Genomic DNA, 14,649 nt, shown 5'->3' with positions numbered 1-14,649 from the left:
TTATATTTCCTAAAGATAACACCACTATTGATGACAACCCAAAACTGGTAAAAACCCAAATGTTAATCACCAGAAGAATGGCTCAATGAGATGAGAATGATCTACAGTTACAAGCAACATGGCTTAATCTCACAATTATAATGCCGTGAGGAAGACGACAGAAGACATATGCAGAAGAATACATATTACAAGACTGCATTTTCATAAAGTTCAAATCAGGCAAGATTAATCAATAATGTTAGAAGGCAGGAGAGTGGTTACTCTTTAGGGAGTAGCTAGTGACTGGGAGGGGGCAAGAGTACTTCTGAGGGGCAAGTAATATTGACTGCTGGTTACACCAGTGTGTACACTTCAGAAAAATTCTGTGACCTTAGGGATTTCTGAAGTCTTCTGCATGTATATCACACTAAAATTAAAAGTGTATCTTAACCTAAATTTAAAACAAAAAACAGAAACTGCTTAGTCATTTACTGGCTCAGGACATTGTAGCAATTTTATTAACCTTTCTATAGTAGCACAGACCTCGGATCTAATAAATATTACCCACTATTTTGTCTCTTTGCTTTATTACTGCATACTTGGCTCCTGAGCACAGAACTCAGCTCATGGGAGGCTCTCATCAAATATTTGTTGAACGAATGGTTAAAACCCACAAAACCCAATGTGGTTGCATTTTATGAAAATTTCAAAAACAAGTGATACTATTAATAAGACGGAAACTCTCATTTCAGAAACAGATTTTAAGTGATATGAATAGTCTAAATTTTAAAACTTTTGGAGATAACCACATTTTTTTGTAACTGGAACAAAGTATTGATTGGCAAGCTATTGAAGCTGGGGCCTCATGACAGACTCACTTTATAAATTTATTTATTTTATTTTATTTTTGGCTGCGTTGGGTCTTCATTGCTGAGCGCTTACTTTCTCTACTTGCGGCGAGTTGGGGCTACTCTTCGTTGCGGTGCGTGGGCTTCTCATTGCAGTGGCTTCTCTTTGTTTCGGAGCACGGGCTCTAGGCACACGGGCTCCGTAGTTGTGGCTCACGGGCTCTAGAGCGCATGAACGGGCTTAGTTGCTCTGCGGCACGTGGGATCTTCCTGGACCAGGGCCCTGCATTGGCAGGCGGATTCTTAACCACTGTGCCACCAGGGAAGCCTGACACTCACTTTAGATGGTAAATGATGCACCCAAACATCTGAGTAATGTAATGATCATGACTACTGTCCTGTCACTTTTTAATATTCTTATATTACATGCTATGCAATTGTTATATCTGTGAAACATCACACATTCTTTTAGGACTTGTGCTAAAATCATAACCCAAATTGAATAATGTTGGAATGAAGAATGTTTTAAATAAATGGCTTTTGTAAATACCATCCACTTGTCTTTTTTTTTTTTTTTAATATGTATTTATTTATTTGGTTGCATCAGGTCTTAGTGGCAGGCGGGCTCCTTAGTTGCGGCCCACCAGCTTCTTAGTTGTGGCAGGTGGGCTCCTTAGTTTCGGCTCGCATGTGGGATCTAGTTCCCGACCAGGGATCAAACCCAGGCCCCCAGCATTGGGAGTGCAGAGTCTTAACCACTGCGCCACCAGGAAAGTCCCACCATCCACTTGTCTTTTGATATCACTTTATTGAAACGTTAATTTAAATATCACGAAATTCATCCTTTTAAAGTATGCAATTCAATGGTTATTAGTACATTCAGAGTTGGCCAACCATTACCATCAATATATAATTTTAGAACATTTTCATTCTCTGAAAAGAACCCCATTAGCACTCATGCCAAATTTCTCTCTTTTCTTGGCCACCATTACTCTACTTTGTATTTCTGTAAGTTTTGCTTATTTGGGACATTTCATATAAATGGAATCCTCTAACATGTGACCTTTTGTTTCTGGCTTCTTTTACTTAGCATAATGCTCATTCATGTTTATAGTATTTATCAGTACCTCATTCCTTTTTATTGCCAAATAATATTCCATTGCATGGATATTCAACTTTATGTTTATCCATTCATTGGTTGCCATTTGGATTGTTTCAACTTTTGCTATTATGATTGATGCTGCTATCAACATTCATGTAACAAGTTTTTATATAGACACATTTTCATTTCTCTTGGGTATATACCTAGGAGTGGAATTGCCTGGCCATATGGAAGTGTGAGCCTTCCAACTTTGCTCTTCTTTCTCAAGATTGTTCTGGCTACTCTAACATATTTTACTGTTAACTTAAGATAGGACACTCATACATTTAGAGATGATGCTGAGAAAGTAAACAGCAGCTGAAATCAAAATGACCAGTGATTGGAGATTGGTATGCTCTGAGAATTTATTCCCATACTTAGTATTTATCCCTGTGACCACTACATTTCAATACTTTGTATCACAGAGAAAACTGAAGTAGGATTTCCACAGAAAAAGCCATTCTCATTAATTAATGTATTAAATACAACTTTTCTGATTAAAATTAGTATTTAAAATCCATTGTATTGTTATCATTATTTCTCTCCTGAGTTTAAATCCTGCATTTTCTATTTTCTCTAAATTATCATCAAAATTATTTGAGCAAAAGAGTTCTGGGTAGCTATTAAAGCTGTGTCTAATCAAATCCTCCTATAATTTCTAGAGAAATTAACATCAAAAGCAACTATCAAGGAAAAAATACTGGTGCAAACTAATTTGGAGAAGGAAATGAAGACCTTATGCTCTCAATTTTGAAAAGTAGCTGATAATGAACAGTAAGTTTCTAAAGAGCCTAATCAAACTTATAAGCTTTTGCACAGCAAAGGAAACCATAAATAAGATGAAAAGACAATATACGGAATGGAAGGTATTTGCAAACGATGTGACCGACAAGGGATTAATCTCCAAAATGTACAAACAGCTCATACAGCTCAATAACAACAACAAAAAAACCCAAACACGCCAATCACAAAATGGGCAGAAGAGCTAAAGACATTTCTCCAAAATAGAACACAGATGGCCAACAGGCACATGAAAAGATGCTCAACCTTGCAAATTATTAAAGAAATGCAAATCAAGACTACAATGAGGTACCACTACACACCAGTCAGAATGGCCATCATTAAAAAGTCTACAAATAATAAATGATGGAGACGGTGTAGAAAAAAGGAACCCTCCTACACTGTAACAATATTTTTATATTCTTAGGGCATAGAAAGAAGGGTCTCAAAGACCAAGAGCAGTTTCCACTATAGCAGGCAAACTCAGCTTCTAGCCATAGTATATTTATATAGGTAACAGAAAAAGTAAAGTAGCTTTTTAATTCCCCTGCCTCCAAAATCCAGAGAACATTAGATATATACATTCTTGCTTTGTACAAAACAAAAAAATATTCATAATGTCAATGAATGGTACACTGACATCTAATTATCTTCCACTGTAATCACTCATTTCCCTTACTGGTATATAGACTTTGTAATTGTTATTTTGGAAACACAGCATTTTGTTTGTTGGATCAGAATTACTACTACATTTGCTGGTACCTGCAGATATTTGAACATACAAAGGCTAATCAAACTATTACTTCTGAAAACTAGGATTAAAGGTGAGAATTTAGATCAAATAGACAATGTGATAAAAAAAAAATAAAAAGAAACAAGTGGTATTATAATTGGAAGACAATTTTTTTTTTACAGAAAATTCTTTCTAGAAAATTCAAGAGAATCAAAGAAAACTCTACTGGATTTTTAAAGAGAGTAAAACAGGTGGCTCCTTATAACTGTTGAGGACTCAACAACTTTAATATATACCAGCAATAACCAAATAGAAGTCTGGTTTACAGCTCAAATTAAGCATAGCTGTAAGGATTATCATAAGGGAAATGCATGTAAATAAATCTTAATTAAGCTGTTCCTAGCTGGAAGGTTAGACATTAAAAGATTTTAATTCTAGCCACTAATCTACTCCCCATTCTAAGATATATTTAGCTTGTTTCTAAAATTCATATGAAAGATTAAATGAACATTAAGTCATGAAAAAGATTTTTTAAACAACTGAGAGGGAAATGTCCTTCTAAATTTAAAACTTTTCTACAAAACTATAGCAAAAAATGCAGTAGCAGCCCAGCAATGGTCTAACCTAATGGGCCAATGAACAATGTCAACAAAAATGGACACACACATGGAACTTCCCTGGTGGTGTGGTGGTTAAGACTCCGAGCTCCCAATGCAGGGTACCGGGGTTCGATCCCTGGTCAGGGAACTAGATTCCACATGCATGCTGCACTAAGGAGCCCGCCTGCCACAACTAAGACTGGGTGCAAGCAGATAAATATATAAATATTTAAGGGGGAAAAAAAAGGACACGTGGAAAATGAAGGGGAATTTTTTTTTTTTTTTTTGTGGCTGCGTTGGGTTTTCGTTGCTGCTTGTGGGCTTTCTCTAGTTGCAGTGAGCAGGGGCTACTCTGTCGCGGTGTGTGGGCCTCTCGTTGTCGTGGCTTCTTTTGTTGTGGAGCACGGACTCGTGGCATGTGGGCTCAGTAGTTGCAGTACACAGGCTTAGTTGCTCCATGGCATGTGGGATCTTCCTGGACCAGGGCTCGAACCCATGTCCCCTGCATTGGCAGGCGGATTCTTAACCACTGCGCCACCAGGGAAGTCCCGAGATATTGACTTTTTACTTACTAGGTAAACAATGACAAAATAAATTTCACCAGTAGATTAATTTTTTTATAGTAAAAACGTTTTTAACAACAAGAAAAATATTTATTCTTTACTAAGTTATAAATTAAGAATTTGGGAAGAATCCATCCTTTTTCAGCCTTTTTTTTTTTTTTTTTTTTTTTTTAAATTATTAGCACCTTTATTATTTATTTATTTATTTTGGCTGTGTTGGGTCTTCACCCCTGTGCGAGGGCTTCCTCCAGCTGCGGCAAGCGGGGGCCACTCCTCATCGCGGTGCACGGGCCTCTCACTATCGCGGCCTCTCCCGCTGCAGAGCACAGGCTCCAGACGTGCAGGCTCAGCATTTGTGGCTCACGGGCCCAGCCGCTCCGCGGCATGCGGGATCCTCCCAGACCAGGGCTCGAACCCGTGTCCCCCGCATTAGCAGGCAGACTCTCAACCACTGCGCCACCAGGGAAGCCCCAGCCTTTTTTTACATTAAGCAATTTCTTTGAAGGCTTTTTTATAATTTCTAATACTGCATTCAAACAACCCATGAAGAATTGAGCTATATATTCTATTTCAGTATGCAAAGAGAATCAAAAACTCTTGAGTAGCCTGTGCTCGAAAACAATCCTATGTTCATTTAATCAAACTTTCTTCAAATTTAGGAAGTTGTAGAATAAAAAGTTTTTACCAGAAGTTTTACTGACTGTCACTCTTCTGCTTAACATGCTTCAGCATTTGTCCATAATTTTTAATTGCAATTTTTAACACCCTAGCTCTTAGTTTGGGTATACCCAAAATTGCTAATTATCATCTCAGAGGGTAAAACTAAGATGTGTTTTAAATTTTGAAAATAATAGACTTTTAAAATTTAATTTTAATTTCATATGGAACTTTAATTTTCTGATTGGATACTTCAAATTAACACTGAATTTAATTTTAGTTTAAAATTTAAATTTAATAATTGTATAAACATTACAGAACTATGTTACTTAAAAAAAAGAACAAATAAAATAATCGTTGTAATACAATCTTAGCTCTAAAGATGCAGCAGTGACTAGGGTCCTACATCAGCTCCAATAAAAATCTGGGCTCCACAGAAGGACTCGGCTAGAATCACAGCTAGGAGCAACGTTTATGTCAAGTGTCGGGTATATTACCAAAGAGAGATCACTTTTGAGCTTATCCATAACCCATGTGAGAGAAAATTAGGGTTAAATTTTCAAAACAAAATGATGGTGGCCACCCCACCCCATAAAACCAAAATCATCCATTTAAATCCGCCTATATATCATAGCTAATGAACTTCAACCTTTGGGGGTGGTGGTGGTGATGATTAGGCGCATGCAGGGTGTTCTGGGGTGGTGGTGATATAATTTATTTCTTGATCTGGATGGTTTGACTTTGTAAAACTTCAATGTGCTACACACTTGTGACTTGTGTACTTTCTTTGTGTATATTACAGTTCAATAAAAAGTTTCCTTAAAAAATGAACTCTATGGGACTTCCCTGGTGGTGCAGAGGTTAAGAATCTGCCTGCCAATGCAGGGGACACAAGTTCAAGCCCTGATCCAGGAAGATCCCACATGCCGCGGAGCAACTAAGCCCATGCGCCACAACTACTAAGCCTGCGCTCTAGAGCCTGAGAGCCACAACTACTGAAGCCCGTGCACCTAGAGCCCATGCTCCACAACAAGAGAAGCCACCGCAATGAGAAGCCCACTCACCACAACTAGAGAAAGCCCACATGCAGCCAAAAAAAAAAAAGAACTCTATAAGCAAGCAAGCTAACATAAAAGTAGTTCTAATGGTACATTAGTGGACAGTAGGATTAAGTGAAGAAAAATGTTTTATAACAAAAGAAAAGCAAGGACAGTGAAAAATGTAAGTCAGTTTAACATCAACTGATAGCATCAACCTCTCAGCTTTTGCCTAATTTTGATCATTGAAGTATAAAATGGTTTTTTTCACATTAGCAAGATTTTGCAGACAGCAAACAAGTAGCCCAGGACACCAACTACCCCTTTATTATGTTGACATGGTAATACACAAAGAGGTGCCTGATTTGGGCACAGAAATAAGCAGTACCATGGTATAGGGTGAAGACAACCAAGGCAGATACTAGGCAGAAACTTGGAACAAAGGAATAAAAAAAGGGAAGTCTTTGAAGATTATATAAATGTATAAATCCAGGTTAGATGGTTTTAAAACTTTTAGCTACTTCAGCTTGGTTTACACCTCACCCCAAAAACTCTGGTCACATCACACCTAAATAGGCAATAAAACATTCACTTGTACATACTCATTGCCACACCTGCTCTATTGACTAATAAAAAATCTTACATAGGGGAACCCGTGAACTGGGGGCCTGGTGTGAATTACTCAGCACTTGAACCATCTGGGGAAGCTTGCTGTTTGAATTCTTCTCCCAACTCCAGTCATCATCTCAAAGGCTCAGTTGGGGCGGGGTGGGGGGGATGGAGGTGGGTAGTATAGGGAGTTAATAGAGCCTACTGTATCCAAGAAACTACATCACCCTTTCCACCAAGATCTACTGAATAACAAGGTAACCACTCCCTGACCAGATCCAAAGTGACAGCAGAGAAAAGTCACAAATGTCTGTCAAAGGCTAACAATTAAGGAGGAGTGTTAATGACCACCTGGCAAAGAAACATTTCCAAGATTAAAAGTGTTAAGAACAAAGGCAAAACATTGTGAAACTGGCTTAGAAAGCTGTGCTACCCAGTTATAATTTGTTGTTAGGCTTTCTGTATGTGACCTAACCCTAACACCTCCCTTCAAGAAAAGGAGGCAAGGGCAGCATGATAAAAATAAGATAGAGGGACTTCCCTGGTGGCACAGCGGTTAAGAATCCGCCTGCCAATGCAGGCAACACAGATTCGATCCCTGGTCCAGGAAGTTCCCACATGCCGCGGAGCAACTAAGCCCGTGCGCCACAACTAGTGAAGCCTGCGCGCCTAGAGCCCATGCTCCGCAACAAGAGAAGCCACCGCAATGAGAAGCCCACACACCACAACAAAGAGTAACCCCGGGCTTCCCTGGTGGCGCAGTGGTTGAGAATCCGCTGCCAATGCAGGGGACACGGGTTCGTGCCCCGGTCCGGGAGGATCCCACATGCCGCGGAGCAACTAGGCCCGTGAGCCACAACTACTGAGCCTGCGCGTCTGGAGCCTGTGCTCCGCAACAAGAGAGGCCGCAATAGTGAGAGGCCCGCGCACCACGATGAAGAGTGGCCCCCGCTCACCGCAACTGGAGAAAGCCCTCGCACAGAAACGAAGACCCAACACAGCCAAAAATAAATAAATAAATAAATAAATTTATAAAAAAAAAAAAAAAAAAGAGTAACCCCCACTCACCGCAACTAGAGAAAAGCCCATGCACAGCAACGAAGACCCAATGCAGCCAAAAATTAATTAATTAATTAATTTTAAAAAAGTAGGATAGAATTCAACCACTATTTCTACACATAAGTCTGCACACACAGATGAGAAAATGTACATAAAATCACAAGATGCTTGATTTACGTTAATGTTTAATATCAAATACAGGACAAATGTAAACTATGCAAGATGAAAAGTAAGTTTGGAGCAATACAATCTACCAGTTGAAGGTTTATTAGATTCCTTAGTTTAAAATGATTGACCTTCATTTCCTCTCTCTCCTTTTTCTTCATTCCTGCATTAAGTATCCATATAAGACGCTTTTTTCTTTTTTAAATGGAGAGCACAGCTTTTTTTTTTTTTTAAATAAATTTATTTATTTTTGGCTGCGTTGTGTCTTCATTGCTGCACGCAGGCTTCTCATTGTGGCTTCTCTTGTTGCGGAGCATGGGCTCTAGGTGCACGGGCTTCAGTAGTGTGGCACACGGGCTCAGTAGTTGTGGCTCACAAGCTCTAGAGTGCAGGCTCAGTAGTTGTGGCGCACGGGCTTAGTTGCTCCACGGCATGTGGGATCTTCCCAGACCAGAGATCGGACCCGTGTCCCCTGCCTTGGCAGGCGAATTCTTAAACCACTGCACCATCAGGGAAGTCCCTCCATATAAGACTTGATTGTGCTAGTGTCATTCAAAATAATAAAGTCCTAAAAACAATGTAGACTATAGAGAAACCTAACCATTTCACTCTATTTTTTATTTAACCTCAAGAGCTCAAATTTGGGTTGGACAACTTTAGCAGACTATTAGTTCTAATACTTAAAATGGCCCATGTCTCCCTCTTTCCTGAGGGAAAGAGCTAATAATGTATACCAGAGCAATACTATTTCACGATATCAATTCCAATTGAAAATATTCAATAACAGTCTTATTTAAGCTCTATATTCATTTACTCAACAAAAATTTATTGAGTTCTGAATATGTGCTGGGCATTGCTCCAGACACAAGCAACATAACTTGGAAATTTTGCAAAAAATAAACTTTGATTAACATTACGATTTTTCTAACATATATAATCATTTATGAGGCTATTTTTTTCACAGATACACAGAATTAATTCTTGGTTTTGTTATCAAGATTATTCTTTTGCCGGACTTCCTTGGGGGTCCAGTGGCTAACACTCCACACTCCCAATGCAGCGGGCCTGGGTTCGATCCCTGGTCAAGGAACTAGATCCCAAATGCCGCAACTAAAGATCCTGCATAAATAAATAAATAAATAAACAAACAAACAAACATAAAAAGATGGGGCTTCCCTGGTTGCGCAGTGATTAAGAATCTGCCTGCCAATGCAGGGGACGGGGGTTCGAGCCCCGGTCCGGGAAGATCCCACATGCCGCAGAGCAACTAAGCTCGTGTGCCACAACTACTGAAGGCTGCGTGCCTAGAGCCCGTGCTCCACAACAAGAGAAGCCACTGCAATGAGAAGCCCGCACACCCAACGAAGAGTAGCCCCAGGTTAACGCAACTAAAGAAAGCCCGTGTGCAGCAATGAAGACCCAACGCAACCAAAAATAAATAAATTAATTTAAAAAAAAGATGATTCTTTTGCATTGTCATTAGTAGATATCAAAATTTGCATAAGTTCTTAGCAACTATGCTTTATTTCAGTCTTGTCTCTGAATTGTTTTTGTATTTGTGAAAAGAGCCAGATTCTGAAAGAAAAATTGCAAAAGGTAACGTAAGAAAATAATTTTGCTATAGCTGCTTCATGGAAAATGCTATATATCTTTTACATACCTAGCAACCCTTAAGAAGACTTAAGCCATTAATAGGACTTTAACAGAAAGTTGCTGCCAAAATCTTTAAGCTGCAGATTTCATATTTGTCTTCATAAAAAAAATAGAAGTATTGATATATATCAAAATTCTATCAGTGTAATTATTATTATGCTAGAGAAGGTTTGAACGGTGGGAAGAATCATCCAAAATTCTACCACTTAACCCAGCCACCTTGCTCTTTTGGGTCACTTACTCAAGAGGAAGCCAGCTGCCATAAGCATATTTTCACCCTTTGCTATTTAAAGGCAAATAAGTAAAATATTCAGAAATATCTAACAGATACAGATTAACAAACCTATGTAAACTATCAGTGCCAAATATTGGGAACCAATCCCTACTACTTATTTCAGCAAATATGCAAGGTCGTATGTGGGGGAAAACACAAAAGAACAGTAACCATACCATTAAGAAATACATAAGGGGGGCGGGGGGGAAGCAGGAAAATTATTACCACAAAAGTTAGGATGGAGGGGTTCTCGGGGCTTCTGGGAACCTAGAAAAATTGTATTTTTCACCTGGGTAGTTGCTTGATGAGTGGTCAATTTATAATCATAGGTCAACTCTACCTTTATATTTTACAAACTTTTTTTTTGATATATTCCGTAACGAACAATGTTGATGCTTACGAGCATTATTTTGTGAATAAAGATTCACAAATTAAAGTTTTTCGCCTTTAGAGATGATAGGGCTAAGGAAGATAGATTAGATTAGATGTATTATATATTAAATATATCGGATAGGGCTAAGATAGCTGTATTTTACAACGTCAGTGTAGTATCCTTAACATGTTGATATTTTTAGTGAAGAAGAGATATTGAACTTTGTAATAGCCAGTCTCCAAGATGCCCCCAATCATCACCACCACCTGGTATTTATGCCCCTGCATAGTCCCCTCCTACACTAAATAAGGCTCAGTAATGTAGCAACTTCCAAGGTTAATGTCATAAAAGACATTGTGGCTTCTTCCTTATTATATTTTGACTGACTCACTCTGGGGGAAAACAAGCTGCTATGACATGAGAAAACACTTAAGAAATCCTGTGATAAGAAAGTGAGTCCTCTAGTGAACAGCTATCAAGGAACTAAAGCCTCCTGCAAATGACATGGGAAGTGGACCCTCCAGCACCCTCCTCCCCAGTCACGTTTGAGATGATAAAGACCTCTGCTGGAAGCACCCTCCTAAGTTACCCACAGATTACTGACTCACGAAAGTGATTAGATAATAAATGTGTTTTGTTCAAAGCTACTAAACTTGGGTAATTTGTAAAGCAGCAACAGAGAAATAATACTGAGCTTATCAAGTAATTACTTAGAATGCTCTTTATAAAACATAAACCAGATAGAGAACACATCCCTAATTAAAATACTTCAAAGGCTTCATGTTGTTCATGGACTAAAATTCACTATGGCCTACAAAACCATTCATGCTCTGGCTTCTGCCTACCTTTTTACCTTCTCCGATTTCCATTCTCTACCTCCTCAACTTCACTAGACTCCTCTTAGATTATTAAAGAATGTACTCTCTTCCCTGACCTTTGTACTTGCTGTTTTCTCTGCCTAGGAATGTTCTTCCTTGCATTCTTGGGGGTATTCTTTGCATGCTCAGCTCCTTTTTGTCACTCAGTAGTCCTCAGCTTAAAAGTTCTCTCCCCAGTGAGGTCTTCCCTGATGACCCATTCATAAGAAGAAAACCCTGGAAGGTTCCCACTAAAGAGAGGAAAAAGATGAGACCATATTTAAAGCAATATAAACCTGGAGTTAGTATGTTAGACTAACTGTATTAAATGAAAAAAAGAAATTACTAGTTTAAATTTATAAACTAGAGAATATAAATTTGTCATTAGAGATTATGATTGTACATCTGAAATACATAAGAGAAATAAACTGGAAAACAAGAAGCATGTAAACTCTATGGGAACAAAACTTTAGAACACTCCTGAAGGACAAAAGAAGGCATCAACAAATGGAAAGGTATAGCATTTAGGATAGGAAGACTAAACATCAAAAATGTAAATTCTCCAAATTCTCTCTGTAATATGATTCCAACAAAAATACCAAAATCGAGGGACCTCCCTGGTGGTCCAGTGGTAAAGAATCTGCCTTACAATGGAGGGGACGTGGGTTCGATCCCTGGTCAGGGAACTAAGATCCCACATGGCTCGGGGAAACTAAGCCCACGTGCCCTGGAGCCTGCATGCCACAACTAGAGAGAGATAACCTGCATGCCACAACTAAGCCTGCACGCTGCGGCGAAAGATCCCACGCACCACAACAAAAGAAAGATTCCGCATGCCTCAACCAAGATCCCGCGAGCCGCAACTAAGACCTGACGCAGCCAAAAATAAATAATAAAATAAATCTTAAACAAAAAAACCCCCCAAAATCGACAAGGTATTTCTTGCAAATAGACAAGGCGATCATAAACTCATACGGAAAAAAAAAACAAGGCAAGAATATTCAGGAAATTTCTGAAGAATTAGCTCTATCAGATATTAAAACATATTTTTAAACCCAAATAATTAGAGTAATTTGATGCTGATACATAACATGATGTGACAGAACAGAAAATCTACTAATATAAACAAATACAAATCAGTAGGGAGAAGAAAGACAATTAAGTGGTATTGGATAGCTGGGTAGCCAGTTGAAAAAACTTAAGTTGTGACTAACATTCTACACACGAGATGAATAAAACAGTTAAGTGTAGAAAAAATGAAATCATTAAAATATTATAAAAAGAAAATTCGAGATTTATAAGGTAGAAGTGGTAAAGATTTTTCTAATTAAGATACACTGAAACCATAAAAGCAAAGTTTTCCATTAAAAATTTAACTTAACATTTCATCTCATTGGGGACTTCCCTGGTGGCACAGTGGTTAAGAATCCGCCTGCCAATGCAGAGGACATGGGTTCAAGCCCTGGTCTGGGAAGATCCCACATGCTGTAAAGCCAATAAGCCCATGTGCCACAACTACTGAGCCTGTGAGCCACAACTACTGAGACAGAGGTGCCACAACTACTGAGCCTATGAGCCACAACTACTGAGACAGAGGTGCCACAACTACTGAAGCCCGCACACCTAGAGCCCGTGCTCCGCAACAAGAGAAGCCACCATAGTGAGAAGCCTGCGCACCGCAACAAAGAGTAGCTCCTGCTCACCACAACTAGAGAAAGCCTGCATGCAGCAACGAAGACCCAACGCAGCCAGAAATTTAAAAAAAAATTTTTTTAAATTTCATTTCATTTAAAAAAATCTGTATGTTAAAAAATATGACAAACAAGGACTTCCTTGGTGGTCCAGTGGTTAAGACTCCACCCTTCCACTGCAAGGGGCGTGGGTTCAATCCCAGGTCTGGGAGCTAAGATTCCGCATGCTGTGCAGCACGGCCAAAAAAACAAGACAAAGAGAAAATATATTTGCTACTTATCACAGTCAATTTTCTAAAGGATCTTCTATAAAAATCAATAGAAGCCTAATAACCCAATAGAAAAAACGGCCCTTTTGTATTATTTCCTACTTTAAAATGTTTTGGATCGACCATCTTAACTTTCTCAAGAGTGAATAAAATATAAAAATAAAAATAAAGATCACTCTGACTACTGTTTAGATATATCTTCACCAAAACTCTTACATGTGGGGACTGACTTGTGTGGGTGAATGTTTTGTGGAAATTGAGCAAATTGAAGGCAGGTATCTTATTTGGGATTCGATTCTTTTTAATGTAACAGAAGACTGCCTAGTAACAGGTTTTAGAAGTGAAAAAAAATTCTCTCATGTTACAGAAATCCAGGTTTAAGAAGCCTAAGGTTGGTACAGCGCTTCTATTGGTATCATCAGGGACTCGGGCTCCTGTCTTTCTTCTCCCCATCCTAGTACACATCTTCTATTATCAAGTCAATTCATGGTTCCAGTCGGCTGTTGGAGCTTCAGCCATTAAACCCACGTTCTATAAATGTTTAGGGAAAGGAGACAGACACAAAAGAGTACATTCTATATGACTCTAGTTGCATAGAAATCATGAAAAAGACCTGTATAGTAATGAAGTGGTTATATAGTGGTTATCTTTGCATGGAGTTACCAACTGGGAGGGGCCAAAGGGAGGCTTCTGGGGTGCTAGAAAGATTTATATCACTATCTGGGTAGTGTTATACATATGGAGAATTCCTTGATATGTTCATTTATATTTTGACAAGACTATGCACTCCAAACAGATTGAAGAAACTGAAATACTCTAACATATTTAGTGTTCAGTGCCCAGCTCTTGCTCTCATCACTGCTGTCACCCTCCAAAGGCTGAAAAGTAACCAAGACAGGGAATTCCCTGGCAGTCCAATGGTTAGGATTCTCCCAAATTGATTTGATACAATTCTAATCAAAACCCTACCAGAGAGACTTCCCTGGCGGTCCAGTGGTTAAGACTCCACTCTTCCACTGCAGGGGGTATGGGTTCAATCCCTGGTTGGGGAACTAAGATCCCGCATGCCGTGCGGCGCAGCCAAAAATAAATAAATAAATAACCAAGACATACAGTCTGCTGGAACACATAAGGATTTGGTAATGTCTCGCTTTAGGAATAGCGTGGTTCCAACCCTATCTCCATTTTGCATTTAATGTTTTTTATTCTTCTGAAATGGGCATAAAAACAATGACTTTTCCCTTTTCCAAAATCATGAGTCCCTCTATAGGGATTTATGAGGCACTGTATGTCAGGTTCTTAATATGGTTCCTGATATTTAATGAGAGGTAGTTCTTATTATTTTATTATCATTATTATAGT

The 14,649-nt window shown here is 38.8% G+C and overlaps 1 protein-coding gene across 10 annotated transcripts in view; it reads right to left on the bottom strand.

The window, feature by feature from the left end:
- The window catches only part of TET1 (tet methylcytosine dioxygenase 1), a 147,982-nt gene that overhangs the window by 25,632 nt on the left and 107,701 nt on the right, over positions 1-14,649 (bottom strand). The window lies entirely within an intron of this gene.

The sequence above is a fragment of the Balaenoptera borealis genome, assembly GCF_965194805.1.
Source record: "Balaenoptera borealis genome assembly, chromosome: 10".
Taxonomy (NCBI): domain Eukaryota; kingdom Metazoa; phylum Chordata; class Mammalia; order Artiodactyla; family Balaenopteridae; genus Balaenoptera; species Balaenoptera borealis.
The sequence above is the reverse complement of the archived record's forward strand: the minus strand, read 5'-3'. Positions and strand labels throughout refer to the sequence as shown.